The 22,411-nt window shown below is 46.8% G+C and overlaps 1 protein-coding gene across 10 annotated transcripts in view; it reads right to left on the reverse strand.

The window, feature by feature from the left end:
* The window catches only part of Tdg (Thymine DNA glycosylase), a 300,029-nt gene that overhangs the window by 222,058 nt on the left and 55,560 nt on the right, over window positions 1-22,411 (reverse strand). For 2 of the 10 annotated variants that reach the window (XM_075872928.1, XM_075872930.1), the window contains exon 3: window positions 6,128-6,225. The exons of 7 other annotated variants lie outside the window; for them this stretch is intronic. The gene's annotated coding sequence lies outside the window, so the exon portion shown is untranslated. Of the gene's footprint in view, window positions 1-3,579; window positions 3,649-6,127; window positions 6,226-22,411 lie in introns of all 10 variants that reach the window. One more of the 10 variants, XM_075872929.1, reaches the window with a different exon arrangement.

Below are 22,411 nucleotides of genomic sequence, written 5' to 3' on the forward strand. Positions count from 1 at the left end.
AAGGCCCCGGTCCTGTAGAGAGTCAAGTGTTATTAATACCGAAGATAAGATGTAAAGAAACCTGGCGGGCAACTTCCTCACGCACGAATGACTTGATTTCGGCGAGCAAGGTTGTGTGGTCAGGAACTGTTGACAAGGCCGAGAGATCAGCGTCACGTGAGGGCGGTCGACGGGTCATCAAGCGCTGCCGCCGCAGCTCCTCGTAACTTTGGCATAGTGTAATCATCTCTGCCACAGTACGAGGGTTCTTGGCCAGCAGCATGATGAAGGCATCGTCGGCGATGCCGTTTAAAACATGCACAATTCTGTCAGCCTCTGACATGTTCGCGTCCACTTTCTTGCCCAAGTCAAGAATGTTCTCGATGTCACTTGTGAAGGACTCACCGATCTGCTGTGCTAGTTCGCGTAACCGCTGTTTGGCTTGCAGCTTTTGAATGTCAGGAACACATCGACGTCGGCAGTTTTAAAGGCAGACTAAGTCGGAAAATCGGATGCGTGGTTGTTGTACCACATGACGGCCACACCCGCGAGGTAGAAAAACAGGTTGCCAAGTTTACCTGCCTCGTCCCATTGATTGGGAACGCTGACGCGTTCGTACATGGCGAGCCAGTCTTCGACGTCAGTGCCATCTGCGCCGGTGAAGACAGGAGGATCACGGATGCAGGGGCACCGGAACATGGCGTCAGCGCAGGAGGAAGCGTTTGCTGAGCGGCGTCTTGGTGCATGGTAGAAGGCACGGTACGGGATCGGAGCAACAAGGGCATCGAATGCGATCCGAAGGTGTTTGAAGGACACAGCACTCTTCCAGCAAATTGTTAAGACGTTTATTGGCGGGCACTCGGTGATGATGCACAACAGCGGGGACCGACTCTCTGCACGAGCTGCTCTTCTTTTTACGAAAAAGGCGACCCACTAGAAGGCGCTGGAGAGGACGACCCACTATTTGAAGGATTCGCCACATGTGAAGTGTACGTTGCTGAGACAAGAAAGTTCTCCCAACGCTTCAAGGAGCACTGACATGATGTCACTATATAATAACAGTCACACGACAAACACCATTGCACAGCATGAACATAATCACATCGTTGACTGGCACAATGCTGCTATAATCGCCAAGGAATAGAACATGTCTTCCTGCCAGTACCTAGAATATCTAATCATACAGCCAACATAAGCCTCATTGAATACGTCAACAGGAATTATGCCTCATATATCTATGCACGCTTGTTGCATCATCTACTGGCTTCATAAATGACAATCACTTCTCATCCAGTTGAGTGAAAAAGGAACCCGAATGCAATTATGAAACATCAGATCATCATCAGACTTGGTCACTGACAGTGTTCTATCTCATTTAATGCCTAACCAGATGAACTTCAGTGAACTCTTCACTAAAGTCAACTTTGTTTAGTAGAAGAAATAACTTGGGGAGCAGATGAATTTGTGCGTCTGCCACTGCGGGACTGAAGGTTTAGATGAGAAATAAAAAATTGCCCCGATTTCTCCTAAAGGAATCGTGATGAATGCGAATGCATTTCTTGTGCCGAGAGTACACAGCGTAGTAATTTTAATAACATAAATTAATTATGAGATGAGGATTTGTATCATAACCACTTATTTACTCATTCATCAGCCAGAAAACGACCGAGAGCGAGGCGCACACATCACTGCCTTTATATATACATACAAGCGAGCAGATGGGAGAGTGGGGCGCAGGGAGGTGAGAAAGATGCAAACGGTGGGAGAAGAAGCAAGGAAGCATTGCAGCTACCCTCTCCTAGACTCTCTCCACACGTGCGAAAGCTTCACCGAGCTCTCACGATGCGAGCACCCTCACACGTCAGAGGGCACTCCTCCTCTCCACTCACTCTCCGCCCGCACCATCTTCTCCGGTTGCTAGCAGTGAGGATAAGCACGTGTGCCTGGAACTTTTGCTATGGGAGAGGGAGTGAGAGCGGAGAGATAATACTTGCTGGTGCACAGACATTGACAGACACCTAACATGCCCCGACTAAGAACTGCTCTGGAAGCTCAGTTTGGATGCACTGTATGACCACAGCTCTTTCATTGAGGAATAAAAATATCTGAGCACATTGCTAATATAAAATGGCACGTTTAAACTTTCATGCTCGCCTATGTTGGTTGATGCTAATGGACTAGTTAATTCTTTATCGTAGCTCATAATCAGCAACACAAACGAATAAGAATGAAATGAAGAGGTGGCATCGTCATCTGCCCTTATCCTTGTAATTTCACCACGATGTAGTACATACTACTACTACTGCCATTACTTGTTTACTTCAAGTTCAATGAAAACTGCACAGAGTTGACGTCAAATAGTTCTTTGAAGCTACAGTAAGCATTGCACCCCTCTGAGATGAGCTGATGTCAGAATTACAGCCTCTTCAAAGTGGGCACAGAGAGGGCTATCAAGTGACCCGGGAAATCGAGAGAGGTTGTTCGAATGACCATAAATGGCAACCACACAGCCTCGCAGCATCTACCCTTCCTGTCCTGCTACACACTAAAAACACAAAAACAGCTCATTGGCAAAACAATGCCAAGGAAAGTACAGCGAATGTTACTAAGTATAACACACCCTATAGTTTTCTTGGCAGTATTCTCTGTTGGTTCTTATTTAATACAGTGAAACATGAATTTAAACTAACCTTTTTCTGCATTTGTGGAAAAAAAAAAAACTTACAGCTTTGCTGCAAAGGCGAAGCAATGAACGCGATAGCAACAAATGGGAAGGTCACGTGCAGAATGGCAAGCAGATCGAAACATGCCCCGCGTTTCTCGCACACAAATAACGCATGAGACGCACTCACAGGTGCAGATGAAAGTGAATAAGCATCTCGGTTGTTACTTCGCTGTGTCTGAAAAGCATGCTCTTTTCGCAAACAGAGACTGTGCAACAATTACAGTGGCCTATGTGTGCCCGGTAACTGCAACATAATCATTCGGTGAGAGTCACAGGCCAGCCAAGATGTACGATCCTCCTCACCGCGATATAAGAGTGTGCGAGCAAGCGTCCACCTTCTCCACTCTGCGGGAGCAAAGTATAGAAGAGAGATGAGAGCGCGCATCGTCGCACACTCATTGCGCTATCATGCAGGTAAAGCTAATAACACGATAGCCCCCCCCCCCCCCCCCCCCAAGACGCGCACCGCTGCTAGGGTTCCTCGATGCGCGCGCCCCCCTCCGCCGCCTTGGAGGGTGGAAACAACCATGTCGTCTGCTACGGAGTCCGCTATTACGATGCCTTCTTCGCAAGCCACCTATAGCCATGATGGACAGACGAGTGTTGCACGGCTGCATACGAAGTTTCTAGCGTCAAAAGGAGTGGTATTCGAACAACATGATAGAAATACAAATTTTTCGCAATGGGATTGTGAAGGTTTTAGATTAGTTTCTAGTCTTTATTTTTAAAGTAAAATTAGCAGCTGGAGTTGCTCGCAGCAGAAAAAAACGTCTACGTCAGCCATGTTAACACCTTCAATTAGAGGCTTTTTGGACTAATCAGTAACTATTTACATAGGCTAAAGATGTGAAACACATGCATTTAAGTCACATAACCTTTCAATGTGTCTCTGTGTTGTGTGCCTTCTCCAGAAGTGTAAAAACAGTTTGCCGTTTGCCAGCTGGCTGGAAAAAAAGAATAAAAAATACATGCAGTCATGAGAAAAATCACAGCATACCCACGGAGTGAATGATGATGTGTGGAGCGAAGCGTCCGTCTGTGCTTCACTACATGCTTCCATGCGTGTGTCTGTACATGCATCTGTCCGTACGTGCATCTATCTGTCTAACATATCTACGGAGCACAGCATAGCACGGACAGACGAATGCTTCGCCCCACTCAACATCATTCATGATGATCAGTGGGGCAAAGTGTATGTCCGTTCGTGTTTCCGTCTGTTCCTCCTTGCTTCTGTCCACCCGTCCGACCGTGCATCTGTTAGTCACTCACACTAGCACCACATGCTGAGTAAGTCATACAACTAGGTGGTTATGAACTGGTCACAGACATCCATGGACAAACCTGCAGCTTTAGAAGCTTCACCCTTAAAACTGCCATTGCGTACCATATTTTCATATGTTGTTTTTGAATTATTCATTAGCTATCTCATTTCCAGACCACATACCGCAATGCACAGTACATTGTATTTTGTTTTCATCTCTTTTACCTTAGCGCAAACAGCAGATTGGCAAAAAAAAATTATTGAAAACATATACTATTTAGTGATCTGCATGTGTCTTTTATGCCATTAAATCATGTCTCGCACGCAGATATTGACTTTCAAACCAAGTTGAGCGTGTTTTCTGTAGAAATTAACTGTAAATTAACAATTTTTATAAGGGAATAATTTGTATCATTAAAATAAAGCAACCACAGGACTTTACAACAATAAGCAAGCAAATTGCATTTAATAGACGCCTATTTCAGATGGCACAGCTTAATTTGGACGATAACTTGTATATACTTAAAAAAAAAACAAGAGCCACAACTCACGGCAAGTTAACCACAGCACGTTTTGCTTCCACTTGAACTAGTTCTGGCTGTTTCGAACTGGCGCAGGTGAATGTGCAGCTTTACTCGTGCATAACTTGATATCAACATTTTTTCCAGAGAACCCTTGTGTTGCTTACATGCCTGCACGCTGCACTTCACCCTTTGATTTACTATTCAATTACATCTTTGAGAGGGGACTTCATGGTGAACAGGCTGCCAGTCTAGAATGTGATTTTTTAAAAGTTCTCTTCACAAGATAGGAGCGAGATCATAACCTCACCGCTCGAATAAAACAAGTTTTCACCATGCTGACCATGCTCCTTCACTGCAGTTAAATATGCGTGCTAATAGCTCGCCGAGCTCTTCATTGCAGCCCTGCATTGTCCACAGTACGCTTTTTTGAAGATTCTTTTCACAAGAAATCCACCTATATGATGCAAAATGCTGCAGTCTATTGAAGTCTACGCTTCAATGAAAAAAATTTCCCACCATCAATTTCCTCTTCAGCATCTATAGGACACTCTAATTTTCCTTGGCAAATCATGTCAACCAGGTTCTGTGAGTCATCATTTTCATAACTAAAGACTGGAACTTTAGGCACGAACAAAGAATGTTTTAGGTGCCTACATTAGGCCCTAAGAACTGCCATTTAGGCATAAATAGGCGTTAAAACTATGCTTTAGCCATACATAGGCACAATTCATAATTCCTTCAGTAGCGTGATCAGGACAAATACTCAACTTCTAACAAACACGGCAGGCAAATTCTGTGCTTTAGAAAAACTAAATTTATACTTTTCATAAAAAAGAATAGCAAGAAGCACAATCATTTGAACAGTTTTGCGTGAAAGCTGAGGCAATTTGACATTGCGGGAAAGGCTATGAAATCAATGACAAACCAGCACCATCTCAAAGTTTTCGGCTTGAATTGTGCTTGCTTTCAGTCAGTATTTGCTTTTACACGAAAAAGAACACTCGACGCCCACTGAAGTTAGTGAAGCGTACTTGTGGCCTAGCACTTTCAATGCATTAATTGCATACAGAATATTTGAATCAGCACCAATCGAAACTTTAGACACTTGCCTTAGCACATACAATCTGAGATTCTTTCTAAGGCAGATTCAAGCTTTGAGGCAACCCTGTCAGCGACGGGTCTAGGGGACGAGGCGAACCTTTCCACCACGCCCGAAAAAAAAAAAGGGGTATCCTTAAGCTTTCCCTTTAAGCGTTGAACGTGATAGCATACCTTTGCGATAGCATAACGCGATAGCATAACGCGATAGCATAACGCGATAGCATAACGCGATAGTGCATACCTTTCTTGCATGATGTTACTCGAGAAGTTTAAATTCTGGATTACTATGCAATATAATCAATAAAGTTTAAAGTGGCTTGTGTGGGTGAAGCTTTCACATATAGCTGCATTCTGTGTAATAGGTGCATCTGAGTTCACAGATGTGGATATAAAAATAACAAAATGAATCTGTGTGCCCGTGGAATGACCACAAAATACATGTTATTCGCACAGATTCAGGGGTTATTTGAATAAATAGGCAGTTGCGTAACCAATTTTGGAACCTTTATGCCTATGCATGCTTCAAAGTGGACATACTCAAGATATTGTTGGCCTTTCCAGTTTCTTCTCCCCAGCTTCTCACATGGACCGTTTCTCGATCGACGGTGTAGCGCTGCAATCCACTGGTCCGTTGCCTGAGAAGGTCATTTTACGGCTTCTATTTATTCCGCATTGCTCAGCAGACTTCCGACAGCTGCCATTATGAAAAACATAAATGCTAACAAAACTTATGCGTAGGCTGTGGTCAGCAGAGCTAGGCTAGCTTAGTTTTGGCTGATTAGCGTACATTCTAGATAAACTGTAGGCTCCCAAACGCAACCGCCGAACTGCACTATCGAACCTAGCGATGGGAATCTTTAAGGGGCAGTGGCTACAATAGCATTAGCCTCTCCTCGCTTCACTACAGTACACTCTAGCCATACTCACGCAACCATGCTGCACTATTCTCGAACCAAGCGACGGAAATCTTTTAGGGGGGTCTGCTAGCACTATAGGTGCTAGCCTCGCTTTTTCTCGCTGGAGTACAAGCCCCGCTCACGTAAAAGTGCGCTTAATTGCGATGTTATCGGAGCGTTGGCAAACGTCACATGCGTCTGAGCGTGTTGGCCGTGTCTAGATATACACTGGCTGTGGCAGTGCATCAACTTACGATCTGTTTTCGCCAATATAACAAAGCGTATGCGCGCGTGAACCTTACGTCTAACCATAATCGCACCTTAACAGTAACTAAAAACATCAAAGAAAAAAAAAATACTAACACACTATGCGCGTGTTGTCGTTAATATGGCCACACCAAATGCTTCTTGTTTTCCTCCATATGAAGAGCTCATTTAAGCAAAATGTTTACTCGACGAATGTGAATAGGCAATTTCAGGCACTGAAAAGCTCATATAGACACAAACCTTAAAATAGGCACTTATAGGCACAATAAATATGCGATTAAAATGTTTCCTATCCCTTAGTTCGTGTTGATATGCGAAATAGGCTTGAAAAACACTCCAGGAAAAGATAGGCATTTTGCCTAAAGTTCCGGTCTTTATTCATAACTAGAGTTTGCCGGTGTGAAAAAACTGGCTGATGCATACAAGCTTTAAAGCGCATTTCATGTCATAGGCGTTAGGAACAGGCAGGAGGACAGACACACAGACGGACTGACGGACGCACGGAAGCATCGACTGACTGAGGATCGCTTCGCCCCACTCATTATCATTCACTATGTGGATATGCTGCGACATTGTTTTCATTGAAATGCAATGCAATGCAACTGGCTACGACGACTACAACGACACGGGACATACGACCCACAGGGCAAGGGGCTTTGCGCCTAGAAGAAATAGTTTAAGGCGCTGGCAGCAACAAGCGCACAACGTAGGCGCACATCTTCGGGCAATTGCAGCTTGTGTACAAGAAGCGATTAAGAACAATGCATTTTGTGCTATCTAAAATGAATGAGTTGGCAAGGTTCTGTTTGGTGTCTCATAACTCAGTTGCCAGTCTTTGGGGTGGTTATGACCAGACTATTGCCAAATTTTGCAGAAAAATTTGTCCCTGTAGTTGTGGCTTTTTCGTGAGGATTCGGTGTCGTCCGGGTTGCATTTTGCGAATGCGTGAGCTACGTTGGTCGTTTTAATCAATTTAATGTACGTAAAACGCCCTTTGCAGAAGTCGGGCGTGTTCTCTTGCTGTGCGCGCAGCTATGCAATTAAGAGTTCACGTCTCAGACATTAAACATTCATTAATCATAATTTTGGCCGTTTATGCTTATTGTGGTCTCGGCCCTGCAGGCGATGGCGGCTCTTCGGGCGGGGTCCCATTTACAGGTACGCGCGAGTCGGGCTTCATTCGCTCCAACTGCAGCGATAAAGCAGCTTTTCAGGCATATATTGCTGTAGCATATCCGATGTAACCCAATTATCCAGCCTTGACAGGCACGTTTATTTTTCATATGCACACGAGTCCGAACGATATGTCTTGTGCTGACACTGCTAGGGGAAGCGTAGTATCCCCGTCGTGGTGCAAGGTCAACGCGGCATGATCAGCCGTGAAAAAAAAAAGGGGGGGGGGGGGGTGGCAGTGCACCGTCTACTGAGACTATTCAGTTTCCCCGTCGTCCCTAACACTGAGAAGCGATCTCTTAATTGCACAGCTGCGCACACAGCAAAAGAATGCACCCCGACTTCTGCAATGCGCATTTTACATTCATTTCATTAATTCAAACGGCTAACGTAGCTCATGCACTCGCAAAATGCAACCCAGAGGACACCAAAGCCCCACGGAGAAGCCACAACTACAAGGGCGAATTTCTCTGCCAAATTTGGCGGCAGTCTGGCAGCAACCATCCCAAAGATAGGCAACTAGGGTATGAGATGCCAAACAGGTCTATAGTGGCTAGAAAGGTTTTCCTAGCATCGTGAACGTGCGCCTTCCTAAGCAGCGGTGGAAAAACCAAATTCTATGCACCGCGACGCGGCGCTGTCTGTTGCTGGCGAGGGGTGAGGGAGGTTGACAACGTGCTGCAGCTGGCGGCAGTGAAACTATGTCCCTGTCGCAAAACTGCTTCCGAACTCTCATTTCAACCATAGATATTATCGCCAATTATCTTCGTGGCAAGAAAAGAAGGAAATAAATATAATTTTTACTAGCCATATAGCCTTCTACAGATGCACAAACTAGGAGTTCGACGTATTGTTGCTCTGCGCGCGCAATTTAACTGTCTTAGCAAGACATCTTCTCATAATGCAATTTTATTTGTGCTCCCCCCCCCCCCCCCCCCCCCTATCAAGATGGATGTTTAAGCTGACAAAGGATGAAATGGCCAACAAGTAACTACCAGACTGATGAAGTATCAACGAAAAAAAAAAGTGTGCAACAGAGGACACACCAGTTTTTTTTTTTTTCCGACATAGAGCTGTCTGTACCATTTGTTAATTTGGGAAATGTACGCGCTTTATTGTGCTTTTCTACGGCCACGGAAAGCAGCTGCAAAATTGTTCCTTGAAAATTAGCGTGTCAATGGCTTTGAAGACCAGTATGTTTTGTTTAGGTTGTACGTGGAAGGGGAGTGCGAAAGCGGCTGTTATGATCGGCGTTCCTGACATGGCAGCGCTTGGACGTGAGGCGGTAGTGGGACATCACTCTCAGAGGTGAACTACAAGCGACAACGACATGCAAGCCGTACTTGGAATTTTGCGGTGCAGCCATCTTCTCATGTAGAACCTTTTGAACTTATCGGACCGAATGGCGACCGATAAAAAGCTGTTTACAGTCAAAATGGCTTAAAAAGGTTGGTTATCTTTGTGCGTCTCTGTTTGTCGGCGTGCCGCGGACAATGAGCCAAGCGACTGAGAACCGTCTGCAGATGCATTTCCCACATTCTCCGTGGTGCTTAATACCACTGTTTTCACAAGTCATGGTCTGTCTGGCACCACATACTTATCACTGCAACGGTCTACAGAGTTGATTTTCACGTAGGACTCAACGTCTTCGTGCTGTGGTGTGTCGTGTGTGGTGTGCAGTGTTTTCTCCCTCGCCATGAGACGAACTGGGCGTGCTTCTTCCCTCTTTCCTTGGTTGGAAAAAAGGCAGCGTTTCACCTTTCCCTTTTGAGGGCGGAGGTGAATATGGCAATTTTCATTGGACTGTCTTAACTTTTGTTGTTTTTTTATGCAGGGAATCCTGGGTAGGCCAGGACATGAAATGTGAGCGCCGAGGCGCTCCTGACAAGCTCTCACAAGCTCGCAGAAGCTCACATCATGCTTCCACGATGCTACCACCATAATGTAACACGCTACCTGTAAATATTGTAATTAAAAGTTACTGTTAGCAGCTCCCGCCTCCTCTCCTCGACATCTCCCCGAGACTCTGGCTGGCTCCGGTCCTCTGGGCAGAACCCCGACTACATCACCACCGTCACTAGTTGGAGGGGGGGGGGGGGGGGAGGTCCAGTTGGAATTCGGCACTGGAACTTTGATGGTTGCTGCAATTTTATTCTGAGCTGCGTCTTGAGAGGTTTGTGCTGTGCCCGCGTTGGAGCGGCTAGACAGACTGGGAATCTGTCTAGCCGCTCCAACGAACCATATGGCGAAAAAGAGAACTTGTTTCGTGCCATTACGCAAAAGCGGATACAAGTCCTGCAAAAAAAAGGTATCCTTATTCAGAGCTCCCACAGACCCAGTATGCCTGCAAGGGTGTGCACGAAACATCAATAGACAAGGGGCTTGACGAGACGTGTGCAGTGTGTTCGCGACATTTTGATGACCGCTATGTCAACGTTCAAGCTAGTGGTCAACGGCGAGGTTGTAAAAAATTAATATCGCGAACAACTCGCATTTTGTCTCTTCTTCAAAGTTGTGAACTCGAACCAATCGGTTGCACAGTACATAAGCGGCGGCTCACTGAGGACGTGATAAAGTTTTATGCAGTTACCAAGCTGCACTTTTTTACAAAGTCATTGAATAAGAACGTGGCCTTAAAACGGGACAAACAAAAACACCTGAAAATGCGGTAGAGCCAGTAACCTCGGTTTAAACCTCACGCAAGAATTTCGATTTTTTTTGTTAAGCACCATTGCAAATAGGGGCACTGAGAAATCAAAGTTTGCATCCAGCTGTTGCTTGACTTTTAATAATTGTTTTTCCTTTTCATGTTAATGTATGTACATTTGGTTTTGCGCAGCTTCCTAATATGTTCAATATTTATTCCTCATGTGTGCATGAATTTCAATTTATTGTGGGCTGATGTTCATTTTTAATTAATTATTTTAGTGTTTATTTCATTGAGCTATACTCATCTTTCTTTTTTTCTTTTCACTGTTTGCCCACATTCTGCATCAAAACATTTGTCTTTGCATCTTTTTTTATCTGGTTGTTGTATTTTTTTTATGTAGGGGCTGTAAATATATATGGATATTAATGTCTGTATACTCAAATGCAACTTAGTGGAAAAGAATCATAATAAACTGGGACTGACGCCCTGAATCTCCTACATCTTCGTTCCGTACGCGCTATATACACCACTTGTACTTGCTGTTCAGATGAAGATAATCATGCAGCATACTCCGAACATGTTTTTTTCTTTATTTTACAATTTATTGGCGCCATGTGTGACAAGGACAGCGAGCTTGTACCGTTAGCACAAAGTTTGGTTCCAACGAGAAACTCCTGAGAGCGTGGATGCGAACACGTAAATGCTACACGCCAGCTAGCGAATGCGCCCCCTGGCGGCTGTATCGTAAAATGTTTCAGCTTTTTCGTCTCGTTCACGACACTAGGAAAACCTTTTTAGCAGAACCTTGCCAACGAGTTAAATACACATGTACACAGCATGAAAATGAACGTGTATTGCACCTGGTGCACTGGTGATCGCAATTGGGCCCGATCGGAATCAAATTTCTCAACAGTGGTTGGCACCCTTATGCAGCTGGCGTAAGAAAGAAAATCACATCAGGCTTGAATCGCGATTGAAAAGGCCCGTGTGACATGAAAATAAACGTGTATTGTGCCTGGTGCACTGGTGATCGCAATTAGGCTCGATCAGAATCAAATTTCTCAACAGTACTTGGCACCCTTATGCAGCTGGCGTAAGAGAGTCAATCACATCAGGCTCGATCGGGATTGAAAGTGCCCGTGTGACAGCGCTCTAAGTTATAACTCTCAGAAGGCTGAAATGGCATAACTTACGCAGCACAAACACAAACGTTTCGTGGATTGCCACTTGTCGCGCTTGATCTCTACAAACCACAAAAGTCTCTTTTTCGAATCTTTTGGGAATCTGAACATTCTGTAGCCATTTCACGAGTGGTTTGTGCACTGTGAAACACAACAACCAGGCATTTTGCTCGGAGGTGTCGCGCTGGCCCAGAGAGTTGAGCCCCGTTCCCTTGGTGTCCGATCATCACGACACGCGCGCTGCGCAGCCCACGTGCGTTCCGAGCCTGAGAGAGTCGCCCCTTCTGCTTTACATTCGGACGTAAACAAAACAGGAGAATTTATTTAGTCAATATGGCTGACTTCTGGCTTCACTGCAGCTTTACAACCATGGAGAAAGTTTTTCCTTCCTCCATGTTAACAACAAGTTACGTCAGGGCCTCTTCTAAGTTGTTTCCTTCCTCCATATGAAAATACAATAGTTCCCCCACAGCCGCCTGGATCGGCGCGTGCCATAGAGGAAGGAAGTTTTCCCTTCCTCCATGGCGCGTGCAGTGTTTCTTCAGCCGTCTCATTTGAAGGGGGCGTGACCGCTTCGTTCGCCGCATGGCGGCGCGCGCCTACTAGCCTTACTAGTAAAGAGGAGCCACAGGTGGCGCGTCGGTGTGTGCGCATGTGTGTGGTGTGTGATGTGCGTGCTGTGATGTGCCCTTAAGGCGGATGGCAGCAAGTTCTGCCATCCGAGAGTGCGGGGAGTGTCTCGTGTTATGGGTTACCATCAGTGCTCATTCCTCGTCTCTTCTATCCCCTCCTGTCGTTTGCGCTGTTAAGCACTTTCTTTGGTTACCATCTATGTGCGATGACAATGTATTGTCACTATGTGGTGGCTGTATTGAAACGAGGCCCAACTAGCTGCTCTCGTCTTGGTAGCTGCTAAAACAGCACCAGCGCGAACGTGTAGTAATACCGGCTGTGGACCAAAGGTGGAGCCACTTTTTCCACCTGAGTGCGATGGCTAAGAGAGCGAAGAGGATGGAGCGGGAGGAACCAATGGTACAATGTGACAAGTGCCGAAGATGGGCTTACCTAGATGAGACAAACTTCCCATCCACGGATGCAGCTGATGCCCCAGTTTTTGTATGCAACCTCTGCAACACGATAGAAGTGCTTCAGGCAAGGCTGCGTGCTTCGGAGAGGGAGACTGATACAATTCGAGGAGTCATCCTGGCAGTGAAGGAGCACTTACAAGAACCGTTAAAAAATGCTAAGCACAGCTGCTCTTCTCAGCCGGTAGCGACAGTATCCACAGCAGCGCAGATGCATTTGATGGATGTCCAGCAGGAAAGGGATCAAGCGGTAGTGGAGTCGGAGGGCGGCCGGCCACTGCGGTCGAGGCAGGAGCAGTTGAGCTATGCGGACGTTGGTGCACAGAGCAGCGAAGGTGCGCAGCAGGGTGGCTGCAGCTCTTCCCATGCCACCGGCGAGGCACAGGGTCTTCCCGAACGAACCCAAGACACGGGTGGCGTCAGCGAGACAATAAAGCTGGAGAACGGGACAGATGCTGGACTTAACGGGAGCAAAGCTGATGACCACTCTCTCACAAACTCTAAGAACGCTTACCGAAGACCAAGGAAGTAGAAGAAAAAACAAAAAGGCTGCTTGCCGCTCCACACCCAGGGTCATAGTCATTGGTGATGGCAACGCTTGAAGAATCACGAGTGAGCTTCGAAGAATCTGGGGACACAGTGCTCGTGAGACAAGCCTCGGAGCGCAAGATGATGGCAGAAAAGCTGCAGCCCTTGATTCAGAGCTGCAGTGAAGGGCAAGGCTACAGCGTACAGCTGGTGGTCGTGCACGTAGGGGTCCACGATGTTTTCCAAGGAGTACAATATGGAGATATTGCCCAGAACATCCAGCAGGCTGTGACACCATATACGAAGAGGCTGGTCATCTGCTCAGTCCCTGAAGTTAGCACGAGAGGCAAGGCAACGCAGGCAAGAGCATCATCATCATCATCATCATCATCATCATCATCATCAGCCTGACTACGTCCACTGCAGGACAAAGGCCTCTCCCATGTTCCGCCAGTTAACCCGATCCTGTGCTTGCTGCTGCCAATTTATACCCGCAAACTTCTTAATCTCGTCTGCCCACCTAACCTTCTGTCTTCCCCTAATCCGCTTCCCTTCTCTGGGAATCCAGTTAGTTACCCTTAATGACCAGCAGTTATCCTGTCTACGCGCTACATGCCCGGCCCATGTCCATTTCCTCTTCTTTATTTCAACTATGATATCCTTAACCCCCGTTTGTCCCCTACTCCACTCTGCTCTTTTCTTGTCTCTTAAGGTTACACCTACCATTTTTCTTTCCATTGCTCGCTGCGTCGTCCTCAATTTAAGCTGAACCCTCTTTGTCATTCTCCAGGTTTCTGCTCCGTAGCTAAGTACCGGCAAGATACAGCTGTTATACACCTTCCTCTTGAGGGATAGTGGCAATCTACCTGTCATAATTTGAGAGTGCTTGCCGAATGTACTCCACCCCATTTTTATTCTTCTAGTTACTTCAATCTCGTGGTTAGGCTCTACGGTTATTACCTGCCCTAAGTAGACATAGTCTTTTACAACTTCAAGTGCACTATTACCTATCTCGCAGCGCAGCTCCTTTCCGAGGTTGGTGTACATTACTTTCGTTTTCTGCAGATTAATTTTAAGACCCACCTTTTTGCTCTCCTTGTCTAACTCCATAATCATGAGTTGCAATTCGTCCCCTGAGTTACTCAGCAATGCAATGTCATCGGCGAAGCGCAGGTTACTAAGGTATTCTCCATTAACTCTTATCCCTAACTGTTCCCATTCTAGGCTTCTGAAAACCTCCTGTAAGCACACAGTAAATAGCATTGGGGAGATTGTGTCCCCCTGCTTTACACCCTTCTTGATTGGTATTCTGTTGCTTTCTTTATGAAGCACTATGGTAGCAGTTGATCCCCTGTAGATTTCTTCCAGGATGTTTATATATACTTCATCAATGCCCTGATTCCGCAGTCTCTGCATGACGGCTGATATTTCTACTGAATCAAACGCCTTCTCGTAATCTATGAAGGCTATGTATAGCGGTTGGTTATATTCTGAGCATTTCTCTATTACCTGAATTATAGTATGAATGTGGTCGATTGCTGAGTAGTCTGTTCGAAATCCTGCTTGTTTCTTTGGTTGATTGAATTCTAATGTTTTCTTTACTCTGTCAGCAATTACCTTTGTGAATAGCTTGTATACTACAGAGAGCAAGCTGATCGGCCTGTAATTCTTCAAGTCCTTGTCATCTCCTTTCTTATGTATTAAGATGATGTTAGCGTTCTTCCAAGACTCTGGTACCCTTCCCATCAGGAGACACCTCATAAACAGGGTGGCTAGTTTTTCTAACACAATCTGTCCTCCATCTTTCAGCAGATCTCATGTTACCTGATCCTCACCAGCAGCTTTGCCTCTTTGCATGCTCTCCAAAGCTTTTCTGACTTCTTCTATCATTACTGGTGGGGTGTCACCTGGGTTACTGCTAGTTCTTATAGTATTAAGGTCGTGGTTGTCGGCTACTGTACAGATCTCTGTAAAACTCCTCCGCTATTTTAACTATCCTATCCATATTGGTAGTTATTTTGCCTTCTTTGTCCCTTAGTGCATACATCCGACTTTTGTCTATCCCAAGTTTCCTCTTCACTGCTTTGACGCTTCCTCCGTTTTTCAGAGCGTGTTCAATTCTCTCCATGTTATACCTTCTTACATCGCATACTTTACGCCTATTAATCAATTTCGAAAGCTCTGCCAGTTCTATTTTGTCTGTTGTACTTGACACTTTCATGCTTTGACGCTTCTTAATTGGGTTCTTCGTTTCCTGGGAAAGCTTGCCAGTGTCCTGTCTAACTACCCTGCCTCCAACTTCCACTGCACACTCCGTAATGATACTCGTTAGATTATCATTCATTGTATCTACGCTAAGGTTGGTTTCCTCACTAAGAGCCGAGTACCTGTTCTGCAGCGACACTCTGAATTCCTGTACTTTCCCTCTCAGTGATAGCTCATTGATTGGCTTCTTGCGTATCAGTTTCTGTCGTTCCTTCTTCAAGTCTAGGCGAATTCGAGACCGTACCATTCTATAGTCACTGCATCGTACCTTGCCAACCACTTCCACATCCTGCACGATTCCTGGGTGTGCAGTCATTATAAAGTCTATTTCGTTCCTATTTTCGCCATTAGGGCTCCTCCATGTCCACTTGCGGTTTTCTCGTTTTCAGTAGAAAGTATTCAAAATCCGCAAATTATTGTGTTCTGCGAATTCTACTAGTAGCTCTCCTCTGGCGTTTCTAGCGCCGATGCCATAATCTCCTACTGCCTGGTCTCCAGCCTGCTTCTTCCCTACCTTTGCATTAAAGTCGCCTATCACTATAGTATACTGTGTTTTTACCTTACTCATTGCCGATTCCACATCTTCATAGAAGCTTTCAACTGAAGCGTCATCATGGCTGGATGTAGGCGCGTAAGCCTGTACTACCTTCATCTTGTATCTTTTATTCAGTTTAATTACAATACCTACCACCCTTTCATTAATGCTATAGTATTCCTCTATGTTGCCAGCTATGTTTCTGTGGCTTAGGAACCCCACTCCCAGTTCTCTTCTGTCTGCCAAGCCCCAATAGCAAAGGACGTGCCCATTCTGTAGCACAGTATAGGCCTCATCTGTCCTCCTAACCTCACTGAGCCCTGTTATATCCCATTTAACACCCTCTAGCTCCTCGAATAGTACAGCTAGACTTCCCTCACTAGATAAGGTTCTAGCGTTAAATGTTGCTAAGTTCAGGTTCCAAAGGCGGCCTGAAGTCCTGAGATTGTTAGCACCCTCTGCTGCGTTGCAGATCTGACCGCCGCCATGGTCAGTTGCTTCGCAGCTGCTGGGAACTGAGGGCCGTGAGTTATTTGACGTATGCATGTGGGAGGTAGTGGCCAGATACTGCACCAGGGTGGCCAATCCTTCTATGGTGAGGGAGTGCGTTCCCCGCGGTGGTTACCGGTGAGGCCGCACCCCAGGCCTCTTAATGCAGTTCCATCAACACGCGGATTTTTTTTTTTTCCGGTTGGGAACTGCGCGGCACCGGGATTTGAGCCACGGACCTCTTGCATGCGAGGCGGATGCTCTAAACACTACGCCATCGCCGCATCCGGATTGTTATGTTCTAAATGTAGGTTTCAGCGGTGTATCAGTCAAGTTTGTGGTTATTTTTATAAAAATGTTTTAATGAAATGAGATTTGTGCTGATTACCCCCTTAATTAAGGGTCTAGAGAGTACGGAGTTGGGCCTCCGATTAGCCTATGGGGTGCTGTTTATTGATATATTAAGCGGACAAAATTTAAATTCGTTTGTGAGGTGATGTTACCAAATTAATCTTTTTAGTGATTAGGATTAATTTTGGTCACAAAATAGTTCCGGTACTATTACTCCTGTCCTGATGAAACCTGAGCGGCGACAGGTCTACAATTAGGGCTTTGCACTGTATGAGTTAGAAGTTTCCCGGTAGGTTATTAGCAAAGTTAAAAGCGATCGTAAGGGAAAAAAAAACACGTGGTTCAAGACTTTGGTCTGACGGGCGTACCTTTCTCTCGAGCAGTGAGCCACCCTCCTCCTCTGAGCAAGGGAAGACGCGGGCACCCCACGTTTATTAGCGGTTTTCGTTATATTCTTTCTAACTCTGTATCTTCCGGTTACCTTAAGCTATCAAAATTATTTTTACACGGAAAAAACCGGACTGTTGTGTTCTAAAAGAAGATATTAGCTATTTTTCGGTGGCGCTTGCAGCTCCTTTTGAAAATTTGTTTTAATGAAATGAGCTTTTTACTGATTACCACCTCAATTAAGGGCCTAGAGTGTACTTCAATTAAGGGCCTAGAGTGTACCTCAATTAAGGGCCTAGAATATAAACGAAGCTACAAGCGATCGTAAAAAACACTTGGTCTGACTGTTGTAGTTTTCACAGATTCACACTGTTTTCCGCTCCTAAAATTTAAAATTTTCGTTTGTAATAGCAGTATTTGTAGCGGTTGAACTCCTTGTATCTTCACGAACAAATAGACACCACTCTGACCCTCCTAGAACCAAAATTGCTAAAGTTATAGGCACATATGTGCAGAGCTCACTTACACGTGCTGCTGATGCGGCCGCTCCCGTCGCTCCCGTGGCAAGAGCAATGCTCCTAAATGCGGAGCCAAGAAAGATGGTTGGAGCCGTAAAGTCAAAGTTTGTCGACCTCTCTAGGATGCTGGAAGGAGAAGGACGACTAGCCCAGGACGGTATTCACTACCTGGCATCTACAACACGCGAAATTGCGACCCAGCTGGTCTAGGTGAGACGCCAATTTTTAGGACTACATGAGCCTCACAGGAACAGCGGCAAACTAACTCACAGACCCCTTTCGAATACAGGATTGAGAGTCCCCTTGCCCGCCCTGGAGATACGATCCCCATCCCCGGAACCACCCAAGACCACAAATGGGATCACCCACCAAAGGGAAATCAGGGGCGATGTACAGACCAACCTAAGAGAAACCCTCCACGAACACACCCAGCAGGTTTACTCAGCAAACACAGCACAGCTAGCACTCTTGAGCACACCGCCTTGTCCACCGGGGACGAGTTTGGCCCTGTCAACATGGGGGCCGCATCTGGGCACTGCACACCCTGCAAAGACCCCGTAGCAAGCATTCAGGCCCAGCGCAAGCCCCGAGCTGTATCAACTCATCTACGAGAGTTAGAGGAGCCACCAATTGACCTCGAATGGCAGTGGGTGGGCTGCAATTGTAAAAGTGATTGCCGCAAAGGAGGCGGTGCTGGTGTGCTGTGGCACAGCAATACAGCCTGGATGCTAATGAAAGGGCTTTGTTGATCGATATGTGGGGTTTAACGTCTCAAAACCACCTTATGATTATGAGAGATGCTGTAGTGGAGGCCTCCGGAAATTTAGACCATCTAAGTTTCTTTAACGTGCACCTAAATCTGAGCACACAGGCCTACAACATTTCCGCCTCTGTCGGAAATGCAGCCGCCGCAGCCGTGATTTGATCCCACAACCTGCGGATCAGCAGCCGGGTACCTTAGCCACTAGACCACCGCGGCGGGGAAAGGGGCTTTGTGCTGAGCACATTTGGGTTTCTGGGACTAATCTTGGTGAGCCAGTCCTTTTTGGTGTGGTGTATCTAACAGTGACAAGTGGACCACATGACGGCAACGAAAAAGTCATACAGTGTATCGTCGAGGATGTGAAATGGTAGGATGCAGACCGCGAGGTGCTGTTGATGAGAGACTTCGACGGACACATCCCGGCCACTGAGGGGTACTTAGATTACAATGAGAAGCTGTTGTTGCAATGTGCGGAGCAGCTCTCCTTAGAAATTGTTAACCTTCGCACTGACTGTGAGAGATACTTCACAAGGTGCGCTCGTTGCAGCCGCTCTACCATAGACTATGCTCTGGTGACTACAAAACTTTCCGCTCGCATAGCGCAAGTGCATATCGATGAAGAGGGCCAGTTCAGCCTTGGAAGTGACCATGATTGCATATGGCTGTTCTTCTCTAAGGGCGGTTTTCGACATGCCGCATGTCACCTCCACCCAGGCGTGGCATGTACTTGCCGAGCAAGTCCGTCGAGAAAGTCGTTAAGAATTTTGTACGTAGTCCTCAACGGCGGGAATCCCGCTCGTATGACGAGTTCGTGCGTGCATTCAACGCTGTAATGCGTACCCAGATGGTCCAGGATAGGCCAGGACACAGATCTTGGAACCCATGGTGGGAAAAAGAAGTGGAAGTGGCATGAAAGAAGCGCCGCCAAGCGAATCGGGAACATCGGAAGGTCTGTCAAAAGCCTTGACACTGAGGTGTGTGCAGAGAAGTGGGCTGTGTATCTGGACCGTAAACACAAGGTACAGACCCTGATTCAGCGCAAAATAGCGGACTACAACCTTAGGCCGATCCAGTCTATCAGACAGGAAGGAAGACCTGCAGCACAGAAATTTTGGACATACATCAGGTCCTTGGGCAGAGCCGCCCTACGCCACCTCCTCTCATAGATGCGGCAACGGGGCAACTGGTCGGTGAGCTCTGTGAATACATTACACAGCACTTCTCCCGGATTTTCGGGGCCTCAGGCCTGAATACAAACACCCCACCTTGGTGAAGAGGAGGCAGCCAGTCCTATTATTGAATGACCCCAAAGCCAAGAAGAACCACCCTGGGCCTTCTCAAGGTTCACAGTTGAACAGTTGTTGAAGCGGATGAGGGGTCAAACGGCCAATGGTTTGGACGGCATGCCAGTGCACGTACTAAAGTGCTTGGGAGAGGACTCGAGAGAACAGTTCGCAGAGATCTTCATGGCCATCATTGAAGACGAGCCCATCCCTAAAGAATGGCATGAAGGCAAGGTTATTCTTATCCCCAAAAGGGGCGGTGTTGCGAGGAACATAGAGGACTACATACCAATAACGGTCACCAGCGTTGTGTATCGCTTGTTCGCGGGGGTGATCAAAGCAGGATCGGTGGCTGGGTGGAGACCAAGAGACTACTGACCCAGCTTCAGAATGGCCTCAGGCCAGGTAGAGGTCTGGATGACTATCTGCTTGTTGCAACGCAGTGGCCAGAAATAGCTCGCAGGGAGGAGTGGACGCTGTTGTGCTGATTCATTGATGTTGAAAAAGCATACGATAATGTGCCGCATAGTCCTCTCTTTACATGCCTATCTCACCTTGGACTACCACAGCTGCTAATCTCCACTATATGACGGTTGTACAGCGACAATGTAGTGAGTGTGCAGTTGGGTGCCATAATTACTGTCCAAATTTGTGTAAATAAGGGTCTGACGCAGGGCTGCCCACTGGCACTATTGGTGTACATTCTATACGCATCCAGAATAGAGCGGGCCTTGTTGAACTCAAACCTCGGATTCAGCATGCGTTTCAGCACGGCTAGTGCCGGAGAGAACTTCCGCCTGCCTGGTTTGGCATTTGCAGACAATCTGGTGGTTATGGCCGAAAGTAACCAGGAGTTGCAATCTCTCCTCGTAAACCCTCCGCGCAATCCCTGCCAGACAAAAATCGCAAGTCTTGGACTTCAATTTAACATTGAGAAACAAGCAGTTGTTTGTCTAGCTGGAGGGAGTATCGAAGGAGCGGCGTTGACCTTAGGAGAACAACTGGGCGCATGCAACGAATACAGCTACCTGGGTGCCACCCTGTGTTGTGGATGCAGCAAAATACAGTCTACATGAGACTATGATTTGACAGACTGCGCTGCAGGTTTAACGAATCCTCTGTCGTTGATGCCTATGAGGTCGCAACCGCTTTCAGATGATCTGGGACTATAGAAGATGGTCCCCGTGCTGGGCCTGACGTGTGGAAACGCAGTAGTGTGCATATCGCCAACAACACGGGAGTGGTTGGAGCATCAGCAGAGAGAGGTGGGCCGTGCAGTGCTCGGTTGCCATTGATTGATAGATCTGTGGGGTTGGGTTTTGGGACATATCCTGTCCCAAAACCACCATATGATTATGAGAGGCGCTGTAGTGGAGGCCTCCGGAAATTTAGACCACTTGGGGTTCTTTAACGTGCACCCAAATCTGAGTACACGGTATATCTGAGTGCACCCAAATCTGAGTAACAGTTCCGCCTTCATCGGAAATGTAGCCGCCACAGCCGGGATTTGATCCCGCGACCTGTGGGTTAGCAGCCTAGTACCTTAGCCACTAGACCATCGTGGCAGAGCACTCGGTTTCCATTGTCGAGTTGCTAACGAGGCGATACAGGGGGATGTCAGATGGTCCAGTTTTGAAGCTCAGGAAGCTGCCAGCAAGATTACCTATTGGGGTTGTCTCACGCTCATGCAACACACTCGGTTGGCGCGCCACGTGTTCGAGAATCTTTCGGCAACATGCATGAGGACTGACTGGACATGACGACTCCACCTGCTGGAGAAAAAATATGGCTTCTTTGCAGGAGCCAGTCGTATTGAAACTGCAACTAAGTGGGCGGTCGAGGTCCACCTGCGAGTCAGAGAAGCGGAAGCAACTCGATGGCGAGAAGCTATGGAGGCAAAGTCCACCCTCGAGTGCTACACAAAACACCAGGACAGCATCTGTGAGTCACGCCTCTATGATAACAGCATTGGCAATAGACTCCTGTTCGAGGCGAGAGCTGGGGCTCTTCGCACTCTGGAGCACCTCAGAAAGCTTTATGGCACTATTGTCAGCAACCTGTGCAGAGTTTGCGGCGTAGAGAGAGAGATGCAGGAGCACCTCGTTCTTCGCTGCAGGAGTCTCCAAACTGCTCCGGTGGAGGGCGCAACCCTCTCACAGGCGCTCGAATTTCAAGTGCTCGATGAAGATGAAAGCAGCGACAATGGAAGGGGACGGTACGTTGTTGCAGCCATGAAAAGGCGGCTTACTGAGTGGTAGGCAACAATAAGGCAGACTTAGGACCTAGACCACTATGTGCACGTCTCTTGCCTCTGTCCTTCAGGAGTGTGTATCCTTTTCTTATTTTTTTCTTTTTTCAGGCCAGGACACTGAATTTGTTCCCCCATTGCATAGGGGCCGGCCGCCATCACATCATCATCCTTTTCTTTGCTGTCTATGAGGGATGGATTG

This window comes from Rhipicephalus microplus, chromosome 9, assembly GCF_043290135.1.
Source record: "Rhipicephalus microplus isolate Deutch F79 chromosome 9, USDA_Rmic, whole genome shotgun sequence".
Classification (NCBI taxonomy): domain Eukaryota; kingdom Metazoa; phylum Arthropoda; class Arachnida; order Ixodida; family Ixodidae; genus Rhipicephalus; species Rhipicephalus microplus.